Source organism: Oncorhynchus gorbuscha, linkage group LG21, assembly GCF_021184085.1.
Source record: "Oncorhynchus gorbuscha isolate QuinsamMale2020 ecotype Even-year linkage group LG21, OgorEven_v1.0, whole genome shotgun sequence".
Classification (NCBI taxonomy): domain Eukaryota; kingdom Metazoa; phylum Chordata; class Actinopteri; order Salmoniformes; family Salmonidae; genus Oncorhynchus; species Oncorhynchus gorbuscha.
In genome coordinates this window covers 25,262,109-25,275,054 of record NC_060193.1, presented here as the reverse complement: position 1 = coordinate 25,275,054, position 12,946 = coordinate 25,262,109, and the positions used below count along the sequence as shown (strand labels likewise).

Genomic DNA, 12,946 nt, shown 5'->3' with positions numbered 1-12,946 from the left:
ATCCTATCCAACCACTGTGATTAATATTTGACCCTGCTGGTCATCTATGAACGTTTGAACATCTTGAAGAACAATTTGGCCTTAAATGTTATAATCTCATCCCAGCACAGCCAGAAGAGGACTGGCCACTCCTCAGAGCATGGTTTCTCTCTAGGTTTCTTCCTAGGTTCCTGCCTTTCTAGGGAGTTTTTCCAAGCCACGGTGCTTCTACATCTGCATTGCATGCTGTTTGGGGTTTTAGGCTGGGTTTCTGTATAGCACTTTGTGACATCTGCTGATGTAAAAAGGGTTTTGTAAATACATTTGATTGATTGACACAAAATATTTAAAACTTAACCGTGTAGCCTCAAAATATTGTTAAAACGATCATTTAGATATCATAGACATAGACGGTCAGTACCGGTCTATGAATTTGAGAGTGGTTACATTTCTGCACACCCACCCCAAAGCTTTTCACTGAAAAATGGGCAGGAAGAAGGCTTTGTTATTGTTTCTACTGCAAATTGCCCTATTTAAAGAATAATATCACACTAAAACGTACAAAAAGAAGCATGTGTTGATTAGTGCATACTTTAAATGAGTGAGAATTTTCTCTGACATGGTATAATAATATGATGAGAACATTCATTTCAACAACTTATCAATGTTCTCAGAACAACATCACAATTTCATACACATTTAGCTTGACGACTAATACACAAATTAACTCAATAAAATACATTGACAAGAAATGCACACTATTCATTGATTTAACCATTTAGATTTTTAAATATCCAAATCATTATCAAATACATTTTCAACATCCAAACAATTTATCCAATCAAATTAATTTAGCAATATCCAAATCATATTTTCAATTCAAGAGGTTTTCAAGGTTAGAATTAATAAATGCAAAATACCATTAATCTATATAATAATTGTATAAACTAACGTCCTGTCCAGGGGGTGTACTTGTACATCAAGCTGCCTCAAACTACAGAAATAGGAGATCGGAACAGGAGCCTATCAGCCTCCTGGCTTAGAATAGCCAAGCCCTGTGCAAGTTGTTACTTAAATAACAATTTACATTTTAAAATATACAAATCATAAAATGAATATCTAAGGGGTTTATTCTTGTATTCAATATATCATAATACAAACTTAATACATCTGAATTTATATATAATCATGTCAAACAATAATACAAAAATAAGACTATTTTCAAGCAAGCTTTCAAATATACAATTTGATTTCATAAGGCATAAACAAAAACACATTCTCAAGTCAAAAACATAAGTCTGAACACAGCCTTTCTATTTTCTCATGTGATTTCAGGTCCTCTAACCGGGAAAATGTATTTTCACAATGAGAGCAGTGATATGTCTTCTCCTCCTGTGTATGTATCCTTTCATGCTTATTCAGATACCGTAACCGGCTAAATATATTTCCACACAGGTAGCAGTGGTAGGTCTTATCCCCTTCTGTGTGTGCCCTGTCATGCCTATACAGGCCCCCTAACTGAGTAAAACTCTTTCCACACAGAGAGCATTGGAAGGGCTTCTCTCCTGTGTGTCCTTGTGCTTATTTAGGGCCCCTACCTGGGTAAAACGCTTTCCACGGTTGGGAACATTGGAAAGGCTTTTCTCCTGTGTGTGCCCTCTCATGCGTTTTCAGGCTCCCTAACCAGGTAAAAGTTGTCCCACATTTGAAGCAGCAGTAACGCTTCTCTCCAGAGTGTATTCTTTGATGTATTAATAAGTACCCTATATCGTTAAAACTCTTTCCACACTGGGAACATTGGAAAGGTTTTTCTCCTGTGTGTGTCCTCTCATGCCTTTTCAGGTCACATAACCAAATAAAACTTTTTCCACACTGGGCGCAGTGGTGAGGCTTTTCTCCTGTGTGTGTTCTCTCATGGTTTTTCAGGCTCCCTAACTTGGTAAAAGGACTGAAGGACTCTTCCTGCTGTCATGGCGAGAGTCAGGTCCCTCTCCTGCCAAAGACAAACAGAGTGATAAATTATAAAACAGTCTTCACATGGGTTTTTAATCCAAACTAGATTGCTCAAAACCCGAAGACTAGTTTTCACAACATTTCATCATTAAATATAAAACTTGCTGCGTTTTTTTTCTCTCCATTTTTGGGGTGGGTATAAGAATGATGTAGAGCTTCAAATCTAAATCTTGCTCTCTTGGAATGTCATGTTTTTAGGCTCAGCAGAGCACAATTATTAAGCAATGAGGCCTGAGGGGGTGTGGTATATTGCCCATATACACAACAAACCCCTGAAGTGATTTACTGCTATTGGGCAATTCCACAGTTACGGAATTGCCCTGAGACTCACTTTAAAATGTATGCCAATTATGTATGCCTGTACAGTAGATTTCAGTACACTGTACTGTATTGTACTGAACGATACTCTACCGAACACTACTCTACTGTCCTATACTATACTTTCTATCATGAAAAATACAATACTTTACTCTATTCTAGTGTACTGAACTCAAACCTACACTTCTGTGCTGTACTCTAGTTATCTGTACTTTGATGTCCAAACTTGTGAAACATAGACATCTATGAGGGGCGGAGTTCATTAGAATAATAGCTTTTGTGTAGAGTAATAACTAAACACGCAAAAGAGGATATTACATTTTCTACCTTTGTGTACCTATTCATGATACATCACCATGAAGATAATGACATGAATAATTATGAATTTCTGTATAGTACAGCTCATGGACCCATTATGTAATTATGTTACCGGATTTTAAGCCACTTCACTTACTGTAGTTCAACAAACAAAATAGATTTTTCAAATCTCAATGCGTCATATCATAGTTCCTTTTTAAACAGACATTAAGTTACTTCACCAATCAGTGTGGATGGAGCAGCTTGCTATGGAACGGGCAAGCTATTTACATGCATTTGACAGACAAGTGTAGGGCGCGAGATGCGACAGAAATGTTGCAGGTGACAAGCGAGGCTTGAAGCACGGGGCATTGGTTTGAAGCACAGGGCATCTTATTGTTATGACGTGCATTATTTGAATTAGGTCCACAGAATTATACCATTTGAGGAGTGGATTCAATGAAGGAACTGTATGTCTTCGAACTTAAGAGAGAGTTGGCTTTTGATGGACCAGAGCAAGCTAGCTGGCTAACAAGCTTGTGTGTGCAGAGCGGCAGCAGAATTGAAATAAAAACATTTTAAATCCAATGTGAAAAGTGATAACTACAGTATCCATAACTAGCATTGACAAATGTAATCCATTGCCTCCCGGGTGGTGCAGCGGTCTAAAGCATGAATCACCGTGCTAGAGGCGTCCCTACTGACCCGGGTTCAATCCCAGACTGTGTTGCAGACGGCGAGACCAGAATACCCATGAGGCGGCCCACAATTGGCCAAGCGTCGTCCGAGTTAGGTGAGGGTTTGACCGGTCAGGATGTCCTTGTCCAATAGCGCTCTAGCGATTCTTTGTGGTGGGCCGGGCGCAAGCACGCTGACACAGTCGCACCGTGTTTCCCCTGACACATTGGTGCGGTTTAAGCGAGCAGTGTGTCAAGAAGCAGAGAGGCTTGGCAGGGTCATGTTTCGGAGGACGCACGGTTCTTAACCTTCGCCTCTCCAGAGTCCGCACGGGAGTTGCAGCGATGAGACAAGACTGTAAATACCAATGTGATACCTTGAAATTGGGGAGAAAAAGGGGTAAAAAGTTATGAAAAAAGTTAATCCATTCTTCTCTAATTAAAATCTCTCCCTAATTTATGAATCACTCTTGTAACATCAGTAGGCTCCAGTAGACTAAGCTTCGGAGGGGGGGCAGGTAGTCTCCACGCACACACACGGGCATTTTCAGCTGGCAGGCAGGCACTCGAATACGTTTGAGTTAGAGCCTTGAGCATGTACTTTGTTGCATTTTTGTGGGACTGAAAAAAAAATGCCTGTAATGTAAAAGAACGTTATTAACCAGATCTCATGCTTTTAAAATAACGGTTTTGTTTCAAAACAGTATATATCACTTTCGTTCCCAAAAGTTATTTTCCGGTTTTTGGTTCTATTCCCTGAACCGGTTCCAACACCTGGGTGTTTCAAACTCAAAGCAGACAGCCCTCGACCCTACAGCCCTTGAATGACGTTTTACATTGTCACATCCGAGTGTACCTTAAAATGTCCCTTACCAAGCAAGGGAACGTGATGATCGGAGAGGCAGCGTCCTTGGTGAAAATCTTGAAGTTGAGCTTAAAAACAACCAACCTAAAGCTATTAATGTACCTTGTAAGCTAACGTATGTAGCTAGCACTCCTGTCAGGTAGCTAGCTACAGTTAACCATAACTGGCTAGCTAGTTTAATAGTTTGGTGATTTATTCCAATACATTTAATAATTCCCCAAAATATGTTTATGAATCTAGCAACGTTTTATAGGCTCCTCACTACGAGACTAAGCCAATTTGCCAACACTAAAACCAAAGTCTAGCGTAGCACCTCGTATTAACAGCATATTCAACAGCGTGGGGTTGAGGGGCTGGCGATGTTGTGGCCGGGAGAGCAAGCCCGTGGCCTTCTTCTGCAGCTGGGGACTCTGGCGGCTCCTACAGGTGTAGCACACAGGGAGGCACTGGCAGTGGTGATGCAGCTGTCAGGAGTGATTCCACAGGGGGTCCAGCAGAGGTGATGGCGTCGATGGTCTCATCCATGGCAGCCATCTCCTGTGCCCTGAAGACTGCCCGACACTCTTTCTCCTCTGGCTCAGCCCTCTCCTTCTCACCCGCGTGTGCATTCCTCCCCGGTGCTGGTGGAAGGCACAGTGCTGCTGGTTCCAGGAGAGGCAGTGCTGGGACCTGGTAGGGACCGAGACGGCATTAAACAGAACCCTTCAATGGCTGAAGGGACAAAAGGGAAGAGTTCACACTTCTTGAACCCTTCCACCACATAGCGCATGCCCTTGCAGTGCTGGTATGGGTAGCAGAATACTCCAGCTACCTTTGACAATTCAGCCTTTAAAGGGCCAAAGTATGTCACATCCAGCAGCTGCAGGACATGGGTGCAGTGTGGTGGAAGACAAAGAAGTATAACCCCTCCCCTTAGTGCCTCCGCGAGCACCTCGAGGTCCATGTGGCTCTTGTGCCCATCAAAGAGGAGAAGGAGAGGGCGCTCCTTCACTGCATGCTTAATGAAGTGCCGAAACCACTTCCTGAACAGGTTCCCGTCAATGTAACCACTGTTTGACCGCACATACAAGGCTTGGGGGGGGGGGGGGGGGGGGGGGGGGCTCCCAGTGTATAGTGGCCACCGGGGAAACACTTGGGGTAGATGATAAACGGGGGGAACGTCCTCCCCAGCTGCGTTGAAGCAGGCCAGCACTGTGATGTGCTCCTTGGTCCCCATAGCCTGCTGGTATGCGTGTTTTGCACCTCGGTAAGCAAGCACTTTGTGCCTGCTCTGGTTGCTATGGAACCCAGACTCACTGCAGTTATAGATTTGTCTGGGTTTCTCCCTCAGCCCACTCTCCTTCATAAAAAGTGAAGGGGCCTCCCGGGTGGAGCAGTGGTCACTGCATCACAGCACTAGCTGTTCCACCAGAGACTCTGGGCTCGCGCCCAGGCTCTGTCGCAGCCGGCCGCGACTGGGAGGTCCGTGGGGCGACACACAATTGGCCTAACGTCGTCCAGGTTAGGCCGGTAGGGATATTCTTGTCTCATCGCGCACCAGCAACTCCTGTGGCGGACCGGGCGCAGTGCACGCTAACCAAGGTCGCCAGGTGCACGGTGTTTCCTCCGACACATTGGTGCGGCTGGCTTCCGGTTGGATGCACGCTGTGTTAAGAAGCAGTGCGGCTTGGTTGGGTTGTGTTGCGTTGCGTTTCGGAGGACGCATGGCTTTCGACCTTCGTCTCTCCCGAGCCCGTGTGGGAGTTGTAGCAATGAGACAAGATAGTAATTACTAACAATTGGATACCACGAAATTGGGGAGAAATTGTCAGATGTGTGGCACACTGAGCTCTCCCCCTGTCTAGGGTGTCCGGCCTCCTCATGCTCAGGTCCTTGTGCCTCCTCCTGAACATTTCCCACCACCTCTTCCTCAGTGGTGAGATTGTTTCCCCCTGGGTGTCGACAGTATCTTAGTTAATGTATACATTAAAAAATAAATACAACTTTCAGTCTTCATAAGTCTGTAAACAAAATAGGCCTTCTGGTCATACAAGAAGAAAAAAATTGAGGTACCGGAGTAATCCGAAAAAATAGTCACCTGATGCTTGTTAGGTAACATTAATCCATACAAGCAAAATGAGAATACCATGGCCGAAACCATCAATCTGTTCCTTCTGGTGGGATTGTAGGGAGGAATATGGATTTCTGAACCGTTGATGAAGCCTCGTCCTCTGACAAAGTAAGCAGCCTTTCCCTCATTTCGTGCTACCTTGATGGTTGGCCACAACTTGTTCCTTCTTTCTATGTCCTCCGGGCTGAGATGCTCGGCAAAACAGCTCTGGAGGAAGGCGTTCTTCCTAGCAGCTTTCCAGACAGCATCCCTGTAGAATATGGCAGTGAAGTGTATGATGATACCCCTTGGTCTTGAATCGTTTGCTGTTGCATCTTTCAGAAAATATGCACAACATCGATGGTATCACCAACTTTGTTATTCTCTGCAGTCATAACTCCTTGGCAGATGCAGATAGCCTCTCCTCACACATCCTCATTCTCCACGCAGTAGAGTCTCAGGTTCCATCTTCTTGTGTATTGTTCCAGATCAGTGAGACGTCTATGGTAGACATTGTTATTCTTTTCCACACTTTTTTCAACTTTTGCCACTCATTTTCCCATCCTTGATCCCACCACATGCAAACTCCAGTCTTTTTCAAGCCTTCAATAACCATGGTGTTCGCACCTACCATTTTCTCAATGGCGTCAGACCTGGAATTGATGAGTATCGAGATGCCACGATGTCAGAGTTCATGTTGGGTTTTTTGGAGGGTGGAGGTTTGCACAGAGTAACCGGTAAAGAGGGGAATTCATCATCTTCAACAGCATGATATTATCCATAGGGAAAGCATAGTTATGGCAGTTGTCTATAAGCACGGAAAGCATACAATTTATTAGGCTACTGATGCAATAAGTTATGAACTTCACAGGTTGGTGAAAGTGCAAGGTGATGAGCTTGATGCTACTTTCCAATAAATACCGAGGGTCTTATTCTATTGACATGATGATCGATGCTTGTCCACAATGTAATAATCGCTATACAATTATTCGGTACATGGGAATTTAAAGCAAAAGGTATTTATGTGCACTACGTCATCACGCGCCGACTTTTATCCTCAAGTGAATTTGATGGAAACATCTCTGATTGGAAAATGCGAATATTTTATTTATACTCGCATGAAAATCTGTTGCCAATTTGATGGAAACCTAGCTACTTACTAGCTAACTCTGAATATCTAAAGTAAAAACCCATTACGACGGTAAGTTACTTACCAGTGTTAATTAGATATCCGGTCTCCTCTGTCAATGTGACAGTAATCTCCCCTTCCTTCTTCACTCCATGAACTGCAGTAGCCTCTTTCATGGCAACATCCTCCTCGTCTTTAATTCTGAACGCATCTTCCTCTTCTTTCACTGTAACAGCCTCGCCCTCTACTTATTTTTTCACTGTGACATCAACCTGTCCCTTCTCTTCTTTCACGACAATGTTCAGCCACAGACCCTCTTTCTCCGTCCAGCAGACCTTTTTTAAACAGGGGGAGAATAGTTTAGTGAGCTCATGGTCGGGGATAAAAGCTAGCTAAATTAGTGCTAACTTAACCAGACACTTAGCTGACTAACAACAAAGTATGACATTAAATGGGGTAACAAGTAGATAAAACACTGTGATTAATATACACCAAAACAACCGACAGTAAAGCGCTTGAGTGTTTCGGCTATGTTGGCTATCAACCTAACGATAGCTGTTGTTGTTGAAGAAGCATCTGGTCCCGTCCACTAGAATTTACGTCACATGAGCAGCATCGCCCGAAAGACGCACATCGCCATCTGCTGACTGGAATGAGTAACGCAGTTGAGAAGTTTATTTTATTTCCAGACAAATGCTGTGTTCGAATACTCATATTAACCGTACTATTATGGCGAGTAAAATGGTCAGTGGTCTCATTTGTGTCTGGAAGGAGCTAGCAAGCTAGCCAGCGTTAGCTTGGGTGCTTGACTGCAGTTGTAAGGTCAGAATGTTCAAAGCAACCCTAAACATCCCGAGCGTCCAGTGTGCGTTTTGAGAGCGAAACGCTCTGGATTTACAAACAGACAATCCGACAATGCTCCGAATTTAGGAGCGCACTCCACATTGAATTTAAGAACACACCCGAAGTCGTAAAATGTCTAAAAAGTAATTTGTTACGTTAACTCGCTAGCAAGAGGTTGCATAGCAACAGCATCAACTTCCGGTAGCTTGGTGACGAGCTTGTACACTCAACTGAAAGCATACTGTTCGTTTACAGAATTTTAGTATAAACTAATACTATGTTAGTATGGGTATTCAAACACAGCTGTAAAGTGTAGTTTTTATTTATTTAATAAAATCTGAAGTAAATGTGAGCAAACTCACCTTGGCACGGTATAGGCAGCTATTGGTTCGAAGGTTGAACTCTTATTTTGAAGGGACAGGAAGTGTTGGCTGTCTAATGACAGGCATTCCACATTTAACCTCACCGACAGGTGAAAATCAAAGAGAATTCATCAAAAACAATACTGCTTTCAGAAATTATTCACACCTCGTGACTTTTTCCACATTTTGTTGTGTTATAACGTGTAATTAAAATGGATTTACACAAAATACTTTTTTAATGGAAAATCAAACAGTAATATGTCTTGATTAGATAAGTATTAATTCAAACCCCTGAGACAATAAATGTTAGAATCAACTTGTGCAGGGATTAGTCTTTCTGGGTAAGTCTCTAAGAGCTTTGCACACCTGGATTAAAAAATAAATAAAACATTTAATTTCACCTTTATTTAACCAGGTAGGCCAGTTGAGAACAAGTTCTCATTTACAACTGCAACCTGGCCAATATAAAGCAAAGCAGTGCAACAAAAACAACAACACAGAGTTACACATAAACAAACATAGTCAATAATACAATAAAAAATAAAAATAGAGAAATCTTTGTACAGTGTGTGCAAATGTAGAAGTGTAGGGAGGTAGGTAATAAATAGGCCATAGAGGTGAAATAATTACTTTTTAGCATTAACACTGGAGTGATAGATGTGCAGATGATGATGTGCAAGTAGAGATACTGGGGTGCAAAAGAGCAAGGGGATAAGTAATAATATGGGGATGAGGTAGTTGGGTGTGCTATTTGCAGATTGGCTGTGTATAGGTACAGTGATCGATCGGTAAGCTGCTCTAACAGCTGATGCTTAAAGTTAGAGAGGGAGATATAAGACTCCACCTTCAGAGATTTTTGAAATTCGTTCCAGCAGAGAACTGGGAGGAAAGGCGGCCAAAGTAAGTGTTGGCTTTATGGATGACCAGTGCAATATACCTACTGGAGCGCATGGTGGGTGTTGGTGGGGGTTGCTATGGTGACCAGTGAGCTGAGATAAAGCAGAGCTTTACCTAGCAAAGACTTATAGATGACCTGGAGCCAATTTGTAAGTCGCTCTGGATAAGAGCGTCTGCTAAATGACTTAAATGTAATGTAAATGTGGAGCCAGTGGGTTTGGCGACCGATATGTAGTGAGGGCCAGTCAACGAGAGCATACAGGTCGCAGGGGTGGGTAGTACATGGGGCTTTGGTGACGAAACAGATGACACTGTGATAGACTTCATCCAGTTTTTTAAATATTTGTATTTTATTTAACCAGGCAAGTCAGTTAAGAACAAATTCTTATTTTCAGTGACGGCCTAGGAACAGTGGGTTAACTGCCTGTTCAGGGGCAGAACGACAGATTGTACCTTGTTAGCTCGGGGATTGAACTTGCAATCTTCCGCTCGAACCACTAGGCTACCCTGCCGCCCACTAGGCTACCCTTGCTGACTGTTGGGGACTATTTTGTAAATGACATCCCCGAAGTCAAGGATCGCTAGAATAGTCAGTTTTATGAGGGCATGTTTGGCAGCATGAGTGAAGGAGGCTTTGTTGCGAAATAGGAAGCCGATTCTAGATTTAATTTTGGATTGGAGATGCTTAATGTGAGTCTGGAAGGAGAGTTTACAGTCTAACCAGACACCTAGGTATTTGTAGTTGTCCACATATTCTAGGTCAGAACCGTCCAGAGTAGTGGCACTAGTCGGGCGGGAGGGTGTGAGCAGCAATTGGTTGAAGAGCATGTCCTCAGTTTTACTCGCATTTAAAAGCAGTTGGAGGCCACGGAAGGAGTGTTGTATGGTGTTGAAGCTCATTTGGAGGTTTGTTAGCACAGTGTCCAAAGAATGGCCAGATGTATACAGAATGGTGTACAATAATATATAACAAATATAATAATATATATGCCATTTAGAGGATGCTTTTATCCAAAGAGACTTACAGTCATGTGTGCATACATTCTACGTATGGGTGGTCCCGGGAATCGAACCCACTACCCTGACGTTACAAGCGCCATGCTCTACCAACTGAGCTACAGAAGGACCATGGAAGGACAATATGTATATAGAATTGTACAATATTTGCTTATTATTCTTAAAAACATTCTTTATGCTCTGTCAAGGTAGTTGTTGATCATTGTTTGGCTAGCCATTTTCATTGCTAGCCATTTTCAAGTCTTGCCATAGATTTTCAAGCCGGTTTAAGTCAAAAGTGTAACTTGGTTACACAGGAACATTCAATGTCGTCTTGGGAAGAAACTCCAGTGTATATTTGGCCTAGTGTTTTAAGTAAGTGTCCTGCTGAAATGTGAATGTCTCCCAGTGTCTGTTGGAATGCAGATTGAACCAAGTCTTCCTTGACGGTTTTGCCTGTACTTAGCTCAATTCCATAACCATAACATGATGCAGCCACCACTATGCTTGAAAACATGAAGAGTGGTACTCAGTGATGTATTGTGTTGGATATGCCCCAAACATAACTCTTTGTATTCAGGACAATTTTTTTTTTGGAATATTTGTATTCAGCACAGGCTTCCTTCTTTTCACTCAGTCGTGTATGTTAGTATTGTGGAGTAACAACAATGTTGTTGATCTATCGTCAGTTATCTCCTATCACAGCCATTAATCTCTGTAACTGTTTTAAAATCCTAATTGGCCTCATGGTGAAATCCCTGAGAGGTTTCCTTCCTAGTGTGGAAGGACGCCTGTTTCTTTGTAGTGACTGGACACCATCCAACGAGTAATTCATAACTTCACCATGCTCAAAGGGATATTCAATGTCTGCTTTAAAAAAAAATCTATCTACCAATATGTGCCCTTTGCGAACCATTGGAAAACCTGGTCTTTATGGTTGAATCTGTGATTGAAATTGCCGTGATAGACTTGCCATAACAAAATGGCTGAATACTTCTTGACTCCAGACATTTCAACTCTTCATTTTGTATTAATTTGTAAAAATATAATTCCACTTTGACATTATGGGCTATTGTTTGTCACGGATCTACACACAATCTCAATTTCATCCAATTTGAATTCAGGCTGTAACACAACAAAATGTGGAAAAAGCCAAGGGGGGGGGGGGGTGAAAAGTTTCTGAAGGCACTTTTGAGATGAGACCATTTTTCGGGTTGCTTGTAAAAAAAATAAAAGAAAATATTCGCAAGTACATTCCGGGCTGATGGCAGTAAATGATGATAGTTGCTCAGCGAAACTCCATATTTAGTGAGTAACAAATGTATTTTGACATTACGCTTTCAAACTGGTCTAATGTGAGAATTGATGGTTTCTAACTGGGCTAGAGAGGAGACTCGTCAAATTAATCTTCTCCTCCTCTGCCCAGATACTGGTTCAGACTAAACTCCACGACGAAGAAAGTTTCTGATGAACTCTACAACAGAGTGGAGCAGAGACCAGGCTTTGTGGAATTCAGTTCCAACTTCATCGATTCATCCAAGAACAATACAATAATATAATAATTATGAAACGCTAACCGTGTACCTATGTTTGTCCTCTGTAGTTGCGTGCCTCACTTTGTTTGCTGAAAGCCATACTTTTTCAATAAACTTTCATCACAATCGGTGACTGCTCATTGCTGTAAAATGAAACTCAGCGCAAATGGACATGTGATAATGGAATCCCAATAAAGAAACAGTGGGTGGTTGTATTTGATTAACATTTATTGAAAAAGTGTGGATTTCAGCAAACAAAGAAAGGTATGCAACTACAAAGGACAAACATAGGTACAAGGTTAGCGTTTCATAATATTTTTTAAAAGTATTATCTTGGGCGACTCGATGTCGTCAGAGCTGAATTCCACAAAGCCTGGTCTCAGCTCATCAACATTGGAGTTCTATTCTTTAATTCTATGGTAAATCAAATATCTTACAAGGACTTTCCCATATCCTCTTTGACAAAATGTTCCATCTCTGCTCACTGTTTATATAAACTGACCACCTCTCTCAATACAATAGGCCTAGGATAAAATAGAAATGTATTATTTCCATCCTCTGCCGACCCACCCGGACATCCCCGCCCACCTGCAACAGCTGACATGAGTAATAACAGAGGGGATTCGATTAATCTCGCCCGGACGCCCGTGTTTGCGTGTTTTGCCCCGGCTGAAAGTTGATCGCATTCGATATGGAATGAGGCAGGTATCCCGCTCTGTACGACAGCTCAAAACAAAAGCGGGAACATATATTTTATGGAAAAAAATATGTATATGTTTCTGAACGCTTGACCATGTTGCCTGGTTGACAACATAACCAAGCAGCTCAGAATGCTATTCGATTTGAATGGCGCTCCTCCCTCACCGACTTTGCCCGGTCACGTGATGAGCCAGAGGCTGGCTCAGTGCAGGCCAGCTTAATAGAACGGCCATAGATACAGCGAAGC

The 12,946-nt window shown here is 42.4% G+C and overlaps 1 long non-coding RNA gene across 1 annotated transcript; it reads right to left on the bottom strand.

Moving 5' to 3' along the window:
• Positions 1-556: 556 nt before the first annotated feature.
• LOC124008811 lies at positions 557-8,365 on the bottom strand. The gene is made up of 2 exons (XR_006834168.1): positions 7,453-8,365; positions 557-1,972 (listed from the first exon to the last, which is right to left on the bottom strand). It is a non-coding gene; the product is annotated as an uncharacterized LOC124008811 (long non-coding RNA).
• Between the last annotated feature and the right edge of the window lie 4,581 nt (positions 8,366-12,946).